We start from the raw sequence: 12,990 nt of genomic DNA, 5'->3' as shown, positions 1-12,990 counted from the left end.
CACTAATAATACTGCCACTTTGAGCAATAAAATTAGGCAGGAATAAACATATGGTTTGCACGTTTGCCTACCTGATTACAAGGCTGCTTCCAGGCTCCCTCCCTTGCTCTGTAACAGCTGTGCTTTTGGCAGCTGAGCAACAGCCTTCCTAAGTGTCATGCTCTGAAAACACACACGCTCTACACACACCCATTCAGCCTTGCCGTGCCAGACAGCCCCTTCTCTGCCATCAGCCAGCCGAAAAACAAGTTGCAATTCAATGACCAGCTCCCATATGAAAGGAAGATACAGAGGTCGGAACAATCAATGCAATTAACCGTTCTGAAAACAGCGCAAGGCTTTTTGTAAAATGGGAACAATTGGGTTTTATCTGCCCTTTCCCCTCCTCTCACATATTACCTATAAATCAAGAAGAACTTCAGCAGATCGCTGCATATTTGATGCCAACTGCTCTGTGTTTCTCATTCTATCTTGCACCACTGCAGAACAGCCAGAATACATTTGGGCTCCCTGGTAGTGTAGAAGGCAACTGCTCTTTACCTCTTTGAGGTAGGGAATCCTGTCTCCTCACTGAGATGTCTGAGGAAGTTGATAAGGAAACAAGCCAAAGGTCTAGCTAGCCTTCCCCCTCCACCCATGCTCTTCCCAGCAGATCAGTAAGCCTGCTACCATACATCCAGCCTCCAAACAGCTGTGGTATCAGAGGAGATTTCAGGCAAAGAGGCATGGTATTTTATACTACTGTGACTCGTTCACATTTTGAATGCTGTTTGTTGAGCTTTGTTTCATGCAGTTTTGTCTCCTTCTGCAGGGAATTACTCAGGCAGTCACATGGCTGCAGCAGCATAATTAGAGAATTCAAAGTGTGCTAAGCTCATCTGGAAATCATATAAGGTGGGAAGAGAAACAAACTCAAATGATGACAAGGAACTACTATCTCTGTGAAGTAGCATCTTGTAACTTCCCCAGTGTGCACTCTCCCAGGGCTTTCTGTCACAGAAAAACTCTATGAGTTATGGAGTAATGTAAACCCCACCTAAGTTTGAATCAGTACATGGAGTTCAAAATAAGCAGGCAAACAGGCTACAACATGCCTTCAAGAAGGTAATGGGCACAGGGAAGGGGAGGATATGTATGAATGTGAATGTATCAGATTTTGAGGGCCAACAGTTTCAATAGTAACAAAATAGTGGAAAAATTTAACTTCAAATTCAGGTCCAATACAAGTCTTCTCCAAGGGTCAAAGGAGAACATTTCAGAGTTTCATAAAATTTAATAGAATTTAATACAAATATTTTGTATATGAGATTTTGGGTTAGACCAACTCCATTATAATGTTTGGGAAAGTATCATGCAAGACACAAGAAAATCAGAATAGTGTTATTTATAAATGCAAGTGAAGCACAGAGACCTCTCGGACTATGTCATGGTGTGATCAACAATGGAATTTGCACTTGATTTAAAACCTAGTCCAAGATGGTTCTTTGTCTGCTGTGACTAAGCTTAAGGAGCATTTCATTCATTGCTGTGGTGCATATGCGTGATGCATAGTGAGAGACTGCAGCTAATGGCTTGGACGTCCCACCTGCATGGCCAGGTGTGATGCTAGGATGTAAGGCCCAAGGAAAAATTCCCCATTTTTGGTGGATGCTGCCCATGTGTTTAGGCATATTCCTTAGGGCCCCCTAAATCCTCAGGAACAGATATGCTTTCTTGCTTCAGTTGGTAAACTGCTTCTAGATTACTTTCAACTTCTTTCACAAATTGCTTGTCATATTTCTTTCCTGATCACACTTTTGCTTCTTATTTCTTTCTATTTAAGTTGTGTTGTGAGGCAGCCAGTTTCATTCTTACCACTTCACTGATTTTACAGTGTAACATAACCAATTTGCATAATTGTTACTTCTTTTTTCCCAGCATTTCCCTTCTCTCATGCCCCACACCAAGTATGTATAGCTACCAGCAGCCTTGTCTCTGCAGTCAAGTTCCTGCATAGCACAGCTCTTGTTTGTAATTCTCCTTATGGTCAGGGCTACCACTGATGGTTCCAAAATGCATGCAAAGAGCCAGCCAAAGACCAGAATCTTGATGGCAGAGGCCCTGACAGAGATGTGCAGACCCACAGTGGGAATGGGCAGCTCCTCAGATCTGTGGTATGTGTCCTTCTGAAACTTTTGTTCTGATCCAATCCAGCCTGAAGCACTTCCAAATACAAATCTTTCAGCTTTCCACAGTGTTTGCCTAATCACTATATACTGCCACCCTCGCTGAGGAGAGAGCTGAGGGGTGGCTGACAGGTGTGACCATAGAATCACAGAATCTGCTGAGCTGGAAGGGATCCACAAGGAACATCAACTCCAATTCCTGGCCCTGCACAAGAAGCCCCAAGAATCATACCATGTGCCCAAGGGCACTGTCCAAAAGCTTCTTGAACTCTGTCAGGCTTGGTGCTGTGACCACTTTCCCTGGGGAGCCTGTTCCAGTACCCATCCACCCTCTGCGTGAAGAACCTTTTCCTGATATTCAGCCCAAACCTCCTCTGACACAACTTCAGGCCATTTCCTTGGGTCCTGTCACCACAGGGAAGAGCTCAGTGTCTGTCCCTCCTCTTCCCCTCACGAAGTTTCCCCTTTTCCAGGCTAAACAGACCAAGTGACCTCAGCTGCTCCTCATATGGCTTTACCCTCCTTGTTGCCTTCCTTTGGATGCTCTCTAATAGTTTCAAATCATGCACTGGAAAATAAACTCAGGAAAAAAGAGCTACTGGAAGCACAGGTGCATACCTGGCCCTGTCATTTATATGAGTTTTTTGCTCATTCTGAGCTGGTGATCTATGTGGACACAGTGATACAAATATGGATTGATCTCCCAGCACACAGCAATTAAACAGGGGCCTGTGTGTCCCTAGAGATTGCTGCATCTTTTCTTCCCTCTGAAAACCTTTCCACTTTGGCTATGACACCATGCTGACACACTTGTCTCTCTAGCAAGCTGCCCTTTCCTTAACTCATTCCACTTATCCCCTGCAAAGCACATTCAGGGAACCCTACAGGAAATTATTATTCACAAAAAAAAAAAAAAAAAAAAATAAAAAAAAAGAAAAAAAATGCTGCTGAAGTCCACTTGGGTTGCTGAATATTTTAATGTGTGAGTCTCCAAACTCAGGGGATATTCAGTTATGAGATGAATTTGGTATTGAACTTTAATCTGAATGAAAACTGACATGTATGAAAATGCATAAGGCAGAAAGCTGACAGAATATACTGATTTAAGTGATTTTACTGTCCTAAAACTATTAGCCTCTGGAAGGGACACATAGTACTTGTTTAACTTTGTATCTCATTTTTCAACTGAAACCTTTACAATAAAGAGAAAAAGGGGAACTTAAAACCAGAATAATGGTGATAACCAGATCCAATGGAGATCTGGATCAAAATCTGTTATCTGTCTTGTGAAAAACACAGCAGTGTGTACCACAGTTACACCCTATAAATCATTAGCTAATGGGAAGCAGCAAGTCAAGTGGACTGCTGATACTGAGTACTCTCTGAACAGTTTAGGAAAGCAACACCTTGGTAATCTCATAAACATCCTTGGTAACCTGACACAAAGTATCTCACAGTTTCATCTTGAACTGTCTGTGCTTGTCTGCTCCAGTAAAGAGTTCTCCCCTCAACTGAATTTTTCAGTCTCCAGCCTCATCTAGGTTGTGACCCGGATTAGTTGCTTATAACAACAGCTGAGAAATGCATGGTGGACACTCATTACGGGGATTGACATTTACTGGAGAATCAGGCGCTTTCTCTTGCTAGTTTCATTACATGCAGTGTAAAAAACCAAAAAAACCCAGATCTTAGATTTTAGTATTTTAAACACAGTAATAAATGTGCAAGAGCATTGTGTGCAACTGTTCTTTGATTTGCTATGTATGGTCGGTCTATTTTTTAATTTTTTATGTTTTAAAAGTAAACCTTATCAAACAGGTGTGATTCTGGCATGTTCACATGATGTGGGGAGCTGGGATTCCATGAGAAACCATGAAGTTGTGGTGCTGTGCTGCACACACAAAGTCTGAACATTTTGGGTAGCCATCAATCCTTGGTGCAGCTCCACCAGGTACACTGAACTCAGTACAGTGTTTCCAAACCAACTGCCTTTGGTATCTGCATGGCAGAGATAATGATGAAAAAAAAATCTCATTTCATCAAAAATGTAAAAAAGCTTTAAGACTTATCGAAGTGGGAAATGGGCAAAGCTATCTTGTCTCAAGCACAATGTAAATGTAAAGATATCACAAAGCTATCTTGTGTCAAGCACAATGAAAGAGACAGCAAACATTATTCTAGTTTTGCTAGACAGACTTATTTTTAAATGCTGTATCTGTGAAAAATGTCTATTGAATTATTTTTTCTTTCCTCAGTATAACATATAAAAAATGCCAAAACACCAACAAATCCAAAACCTTGTCTACTTCAAAGTCCCTAGAAATAATGTGAATGCCTAGCAGAATTTTAATGACACAGAGAGAGTTACTGCAGATTAGTTTAAGTATCACTAAATAATGAGGCATTTCAGGGGCTGTAAGATACTGAGGGTTTCTGAATTCAGTCTTTTGTCTCTAATATGTTGAGCAATTTATTAATAAAATTCATATTATGTACGACTTCACAGAGGCAAATTAAATTTATGTTGTTTTAAAACTAGAAATATTCCTAGCATAAAATGTGATATTTTTGAGAAAATTCACAAAACAAAAATGCTTTAGAAACAATAATAATACTTTCTTAGCATCTGTAATTTTCCAAAACATTCAACAGAAAGTGTAGCAAATTAATCCTTCCAACACTCCTTTGAAATTCAGAGATAACTAATTCTTCTTTTACAGATAAGGCCCACTCAGGCAGGGTAGTAAAATTGTTTGGATAAAGACATAGGGAAAGCTAAGGCTAAAAGTTAAAGGAGTATTGACAGATAGCATATTTCCAGACCCACACCTTACATTCTTCTTAATTAATAACCCATCATTTTAAAAAATAAGGAGGGTAGTATCTCTCCCTATATCAAAAGGCTACATAATTCTAGGAGATGCAAAATAACTCTGTGCCTATGTGAAGAATAAGTACATAGTTCATACCATAAAAACGCATTAACTTTTTAACACAGAGACAGCTGTACTAGGGGAAAAACACAGTCAGAAAAGCTTGGCTTGACAAGGTATGTGTCTCCCCCACCCAATCAATCTGGACATTGTAGCCAGAGGCACAACAAAAGCAGTAGAATGAAAATTGCTGGTTCTCAGGATTCTTTCAGAGAAGGGCAACAAATGTGACCAACAGCTCTGTCAACCACTATAAAAAGAAAGGCTCTAGACTCACAAGGGCCAAGCAGGTGGCATTCATTAAAAACAGGAGGAAGAAAAAAATATTATGAGATTTGGTTTTAAAGTCAAATCTAAATGCAGTGGTAGAAAAGCAGTTCAAGCCACAGAGAGAATTCATTACTCCATGGGTATCTCCATAACTTTGCAAGGAATTCTGGCCAGTGCCTGAAGTCAAATTTAACCCTTTGTAGATCTACTGACTTGTGTGGAATCTTTACTGGAAAAATTTCTTAAAAAGCTCTGGGATGGCTACCTTAAAGCTCTTTGTAGTGAGAGGAATTTAAAGAAAATCCACATTACCCTTACAGTGAATCTAAATATAGACTAGATTAATTTCTTCTTATCTCATTGAAGGTCTGGAACTGCCTGTGCAAAAACCCGTATTAAACTTTCTTGCCTTAGCTGGCAAGTAGTTCCGCAGGATTTTGGGCTGCCAAGGTTGTAAACTAGTGAGTAAGAGAATGGTTAAGCAGGATTATTATGACACAGTAACATGAAGGTGAATGTAGTGGTCATCTGAAGCATCTTAAAGGACAGTACTGGTGGTTTTCACACCCTTATCTCCCACATCCTTTCAAAGTATTTGTATTTTTAGAACTTGCTGCATGTCAAAGAAGAAAGGTTTTAAATGGGATCAAGGGTAAAACAAAGCAGCTGAAGAGGTGCTTATACTTTTGAATTGTGGCAATCCAACCCCATGAAAATTATCTACTTCAAAAGGTAACGGTAACAGGTGAGAATGGGAAATGAAATGGTCAATACAGCCTAGAGATAATACCATGAAGGGCTCACATTTTGCCTAATACAGCTTCCCTGAAGTCAAACAGAATAGAATTTCATGCTATTCCTAGGAAAAGAATAGAACAGACTATTTGAGTTGGAAGGGACCTAAAATGATCATCAATAATCCAATTGCTTGACCATTTGAGGGCTGACTAAAAGTTAAAGAATGCTGTTAAGGACACTGACCAAATGACTCTTAAGCACTGACAGGCTGGGAGCATCAGCCAGCTCTCTAGGAATCTTTTTCCAGGGTTTCACCACCCTCTCAGTAAGGAATTTCTTCCTAATACCTAGTCTAAATCTCTCTTGATGCAGCTTGGAATCTTTCCCAGACATCCTATCATTGCATCCCAGGAAGTAGAGCTCAGCACCTCCCTCCTCCTTCCCGTTCTGTCCTCAGGAAGCTGTAGAGAACAATGAGGTCACCCCTCTCATTCTCTCCAAGTCAGACAAGCCCAAAGTCCCCAGTAGCTCCTCACAGGACCTGCTTCCAGCCCTGTCACCACATTTGTTGCCCTCCTGGTACATTCAAGGATCTCCACAACCTTCTTAAATGGTGGGTCCAGACCTGCACACAGTGCTCAGGGGGAGGCTGATGCAGTGGGATAATCCTCTCCCCTGGCTGGTTGTGCTGTGCTCGATGCACCCTGGGATGAGGTTTGTCCTTGGGGCTGCCAGGGCACACAATGGATCACAGGGAGCTGCTGCCCACCTGCACTCCCACATCCCCTTCCACAGGGCTGCTCTCCAGCCATTCCTGCCCCAGTTCATACCTGTGCCCATGACATTCCATCTCAAGAGCCAGATCCAGCATTTGGATTTGTTACAATTCATCCCACTGATGACTCTCCAATGCTCCACTCTACCTCTCTGCAAGGACTCTTGTCCCTCAAGAGTCAGCAGCACCTCCCTGTTTCACACCATCACCAAACCTGCTAATGGGGCATTCAATTCGTGCCTCCAGATCACTGAGAAGTATCTGGAACAGCACTGGCCCTAGAACTGATCCTGAGGAACACCACTGGTGACTGGTCACCAGCCAGATGTAGCCTTATTAATGAAAACTCTTTGCATCCTGCTGCTCAGCCAGTTCTTCAGTGTGTACCCACCAATCCCAGAGATGGGAAACTTGTCCAGAAGGATGTTGTAAGGGATAGTATCAAAAGCCTTACAAAAATGCAGAAAACTACATCTGCCACCTTCCTTCCACACACCAGGCAGGTGACCTTATTGTAGAAGGATATTCAAAGTAGTGAAATGGGACTTTCCTTTTATGAACTCATGTTGTGTCTGATTTCTGCACTGGTCTTTAAATGCCCTTCAGTACAATCCAGTTTAATCTTCTCCATAGTTCTTCCAGAACTGAGGTTTGACAGCAGGTTTGTAGTTGCCTGGGTCTTCCCTCATGCCCTTATTGCATATAGGGCAACTTCTATTCTATGCAAGACTGTGGAGAGCAGCTGCAATAATGCACCTGTGTGCAAAGCACACAGCCTCGTGTGTTAGGGAAAGCTCTTTCATGAGGGCTTAGGAAGTCACAGAGACAAGTAAGACTCCAATACAGGTTTTAGTTTCTGTGCTCAGTGTGGCACTCAAGCAACCTTAATATTTGGTACCTTCATACATCTCATGCCCCTGAGGGGAACTGCTTGTGAACCGTGGCCTAAGCAACCTGACAAAGAGCTGCTGGCATTGAAAGGATCGGTGTTTCACAGAGCTGGAATCAGGTAGATGCACAGCAAAATAACTGTTCTCTAAAGTTTTTTTGCTAAAGAACTGACAGAAACCAAGTGAATAATTTTTTAGCCACACATTTAAGAAGACTGTCAGAAGACATATGCAGAAGATGCTTCACTTCAACCACTCTGAGCTTCTTAAACATAAAAGGTACCTGGGAACATCTAGGTTGTTCATGAAAAATGTTTGTGCAAACGATTTTTTTATTCCTTCTAGCTAATTAATGAAAAGAAGCTATCAAAAGCTAAAACCCAATCATTAATTGGACAAAAATAGGTATCTGAGCATAGAAATGGGAGATTTTGGTGAGCCAGTCTGTGTTCCTGCTTTTGGAACAGATAGAACAAATGGAAATGTATTTGAGCGTTTGAGTGTTGTACTGGCTGAGTTTGTTGTCACAAACAAACCCAAAGAGCTGGATCTAAACTCCTGTTTCAGAAGGTGTGGATTTCACTAATACATTAGAGTATTATATCCAGAGCCTGCATCTTATCATATAAATATGTATGCAGAGGGGGAAGCATAAGCATGTAGGTGGGGTTTTGAAAAAAGCCTGCAGGCTCCTCTACCATTTTGCTCAGTTGGATTCAACTCCCTAGAGTAAAATCTATATCCTAGTACACTTGCTATTTCCATTGTATGTACATTTGAAACTGTCTTAAACTATCGGAAATGGTCATAAGTAATCTCCACTATAGTCAGAGTAACATCAAGCAGATACTTTTCGTCATCCTGCCAAAGAGCCATCTGAAAGACTCATCTCTGAAATGAATAACCACACTGCCACTTAAAATAATTTACCATATCAGCAAAGAAGTGGGAAACTACCAATATTAATAATAATTACAAAAATCCTGTCCAGCTATGTGAAAAAGATCTAAAAATGTTAAAAAAAGAGTAAGCCTTGAGACACTAGGTAGAAGAAGCTGAACTAGCAATAGACACTACCAAGCAGAAAATGAAAATATTTATCTTTTAGAACCAAGATCTATAAACTGAATTCTTACTGTAGCATTTTTAATATATCTTGGCTTTCTAACTTTTCAGAGAAATGCTTTTATTCTCTTATTCAACATGTAAGAGAGCACAGACTAAGTACTTGCAAAGGGTTAATGAAAAATACCCTCAACATTTTTATATTTCAAAAGTGATGCTTAAAATAACCCAATTTTTTTCTCACAGTAAATACAAAAAAACTGTTGCAATACCAACAGCTCACCTAAGATAAATACAATATAGAGGATCCAATTCATGTTAGAGGCACAAACTTCATAAATATCTTTCTCTTATGTGTTTATGGAACCACCTGAAGAACACAAATACTGCCTTTGGGTCTGAATAAAGGGAGATGAGGTTCCTCTTTTGTGCTGCTCTACCATGTTCTTTGGTCCATACACCTTTGACATGCACTCACACTGTTAAAGTTGCATGAAGCCACACTATCAATACAGGCTAGGGGATGAGTAGATTGAGAGAAGGACTGCAGACTTAGAGGTGCTGGTAACTAAGATACTGGATATGAACTGGCAATATGTGCTCACAGCCCAGAAAGCATTAAACAACATCCTGGACTGAATCAAAAGCAGCGTGGCCAGGAGGTCAAGGGAGGGAATTCTGTCCCTCTACTCTGCTCTGGTAAGACTTGGAGTGCTGCATCCAGCTCTGGAGCCCCCAACACAAGAAAATCCTGGACCTGCTGGAGCAAATCCAGAGGCCACAAAGATGATCAGAGGGTTCAAGCACATCTCCTGTAAAGACAGGCTGAGAGAGCTGTGCTTGCTCATCCTGGAAAAGAGAAGGCCTTGGGGAGACCTAAAAGGGGCTTATAAGAAAGATAGGGGCAGACATTTTGGTAGGGCCTGTAGTGATAGTACAAGGAGTAATGGTTTTAAACTAAGTGGGTAGATTTAGGCTACATATAAGGAAGAAATTTTTATAGCAAGGGTGATAAAGCACTCAAACAGGTTGTCTAGAGAGATTGTAGATACCACTTCCCTGGAAAGATTCATGGTTTAGTGGTACACCTGTAGTATCATGTTGAATGGCTGGACTTGATGACCTTAGAGGCCTTTTTGCAACCTTAAATCCAATGCTATTCCCATCTTCAAAAAGGACAAGAAGGAGTCAGTCAGCCTCACCTCTATCCCTGAAAAGGTGATGGAACAGATCATTCTGAAGGTCATCACCATGCATATCAAACAAAAGAAGGTCATTTGGAATAGTCAGTATGGATTCACCAAGGATCCGGGGGCCTTGATGGGTGACAAGCTGATCATGAGCTGACAGTGTGCCATTGTGGCCAGGAGGACCAATGGTATTCGGGGGTGCATCAGTAAAAGTGTGGCCAGCAGGCTAAGGAGCTGATCCTCCTCCTCTGCTTGGCTAGTGAGGCCACATCTGGAATGCTGTGTCTGCTTCTGGGCTCCTCAGTGCAAGAGAGACAAAGAACTACTGGAGACAATCCAGTGGAGGGACACAAAGATGTTTTGGGGTCTGGAGCATCTCTCTTGTGAGGAGAGACTGAGGGAACTGGGGATTTTAGTCCAGAGAAGAGAAAACTGAGACGGGATCTCATTAATGAATAGAAATATCTCACAGGCAGGTGCCAAGAGGATGGTGCCAGAGTCTTTTCAGTGGTGCCCAGTGACAGGATGAGGAGCAATGGCCATAAACTGAAACAAAAGAAGTTCCACCTCAACATGAAGAAGAGCTTCTTTACATTGAGGGTAGCAGAACACTGGAACACGCTGCCCAGGGAGGTTATAGAGTCTCCTTCTCTTGAGACATTCAAAACCCACTTGGATGTGTTCCTGTGTCCAACCATTCTGTGATTCTGTGAATCTATGGACAGGTTTGATGGCAATCTGGGTGACCTAATCTAGTTGAAGATGTCCCTGCTTATTGCAGGGTGGTTAGACTAGATGTGCTTTAAATGTTCCTTCCAACCCAAAGCATTCTATCATTCTATGGGCCCTTGTTTAGGTGTTGAAAGCCATCCAATCTCCCTTATCTGCTATGTAAAATCAGACAGAGCACAATCCAGAAACTACTGCTGTAATTATTTTGAAATACTGTGTCAAAAAGCATTTATTGCTCCAGTGTCAGTGGGACTGTACTCATCACAGCAAGGATCCCTCTTAGGAATGGTAAAGCACTTTGGAAAATGTCAAAGCTGACTAGCTTGACCTATACTCAGACATCATAAAATTGTCCATAAAGCTACCTTTGCAATGCAATGAGACCATCTTGTCTTCTGTATCCTAGCAATTAGCAGCATTTTTGCTTTTGGTTGCTTTAGCTTATTCAAAGAAATCAAATTAAAAATCCAAAACAAAACTGAAATCACACAAAAAAGGGCCAGTCAGCTAAATTCAACTTCAGAGCTGATGTCTAATATGTCACAATATAATGACAGCACATATGAACAATTCTGGAAGCGTCAATGAAAAGAAGTCACATCTCTACAGGAGGTGCAAGAAGGTGCTCTAGAAACCTCCCTGCAGGGATTTCCACAGGATTTTATTCTGCTCTGAAGGGGGATTTCATATGATGCAGAAGTGTGTGATGCAACAGTAGCTGCTATAGAACAAACCAAAGCTCCTTGTGCACCAACCCTCCCAAGTTACATCCCAATCTGGAACTAAAGAAAGAAGTTAAAATTATTAAGGACAAGAGAGAATGCAAATGATAAATCAAATGCAACCAGATAAATCAAATGAAACAAGAATTTGAGATGTACCAAATTTCTGTTTTAATAAACAGCAACAGTAAGGACTTTGGCCTTTGAAGCCTTGTCTTAAAAAAGTTTATTCCCTGGCAACCTTGCCATACATTTGCACATCCAGACACGGGAGTAATATGGACTCTCAAATCCTTTAGAGAAGTCCTCAGGAACACTGGAGTCAAGGAAGAGGAGTAAGTTATTTGGGTCTTTTGGCAAAGCCAAAAGATAACCTCAGCTCCCAACCTCCATTCTCTTGTATTCATGACTGAGAGCTTCTGTACTCAATGAGATTGATTCTGCAGCCACGTCAACCTAAAGAATCACCTTCTTTCCCTCGCAGCAAAACTTCTGCTTTATGAATTCCTGTACTCATCTTATTGCCACAGGATCCCTTTGTTTCTCATAAAACAGACTTGGGTTTTTTTAGCAGCAGAAGCGATGCATAATCCAAGGTGGTTGCCAAAACTGGGTAATAGAAAATTATCATACCACAGCACCTGGAGGAAGAAAAGCATATCAAGAAAAGAAAAGCCACTCCTTTTCCATTCAGAGAGAAATAAAATTAAGGAACTACAAAGGAAACCACATCAAAAAGCATCAGAAAGGTTTCAGGTTCTGCACTATGCTTTAAAGGGGCATAGGGTGATTGCCCAGTCAAGCTAGGGAGAAGTTAAAATACCTCCATAGCACTGAATGGAGAGCTCATAGCAACAAAAACATGTTTTTTTAAGTCTTGAAATCTCTACAGCACTGCAAGCTGTAGTCTTGGTCTCAGCAATCCTTTGTGTTCTTTTGGTCAGCACTTCAGACAGCCTCATGAGGACATAATTCTCTATATCTGCGCTCCATAGTGCCTGCATTTCAGGAAAACCTCTTTCTGCAGCTAGCATGAAACATCTAGGCTCTATCCTGGAGAATCTGGGTTTTTTTGGAAGTCTGAATTATTCTGTGGTTGACAGCAAGTCCCAGACCTTCCTGCTGCAGAGCATCTTTTACAGGGAAATGCTTCCCCTAGCCAGCACTTAGCAGAACTGCATCTGTGTGAAGAATATTGGAGCATAATTTCTTCTCCATATCTAATGTGTAACTTATCACTGAGTGCAGCCCAGGGGTTATGGAGGGAGAGCTAATTTCACCCTGAGGAGGTTTCTCACTATGCTTTTGTTGTGCCACAGAAGACAAAACCACTATTCTATTTATCAAACTGCAATTCTATGTTAAAAAAAGGTGGTTTGCATTAATGAAACCAGGCAATTCAGGGAAAAAAAAAATGGATTGTGGACCAGAATTTTTCTGTGCACATCTGTGTCTCCTTGTTTACAGACATATTTAAGGCAAGTGATGCCCTTCTTCCCTCAGTCAGGAG

General features: G+C 41.3%; 1 protein-coding gene across 7 annotated transcripts in view; it reads right to left on the bottom strand.

The window, feature by feature from the left end:
* The window catches only part of PHACTR1 (phosphatase and actin regulator 1), a 299,654-nt gene that overhangs the window by 166,101 nt on the left and 120,563 nt on the right, over nt 1–12,990 (bottom strand). The window contains exon 1 of one of the 7 annotated variants that reach the window (XM_021536506.4): nt 72–690. The exons of the other annotated variants lie outside the window; for them this stretch is intronic. The gene's annotated coding sequence lies outside the window, so the exon portion shown is untranslated. Of the gene's footprint in view, nt 1–71; nt 691–12,990 lie in introns of those variants that run through there. 7 annotated transcript variants of the gene reach the window in all.

The sequence above is a fragment of the Lonchura striata genome, chromosome 2 (assembly GCF_050655825.1).
Source record: "Lonchura striata isolate lonStrDom1 chromosome 2, ASM5065582v1, whole genome shotgun sequence".
In the NCBI taxonomy this organism is placed as follows: Eukaryota; Metazoa; Chordata; class Aves; order Passeriformes; family Estrildidae; genus Lonchura; species Lonchura striata.
Note: the sequence above shows the minus strand (reverse complement) of the source record. Positions and strands in the feature narration are given on the sequence as shown.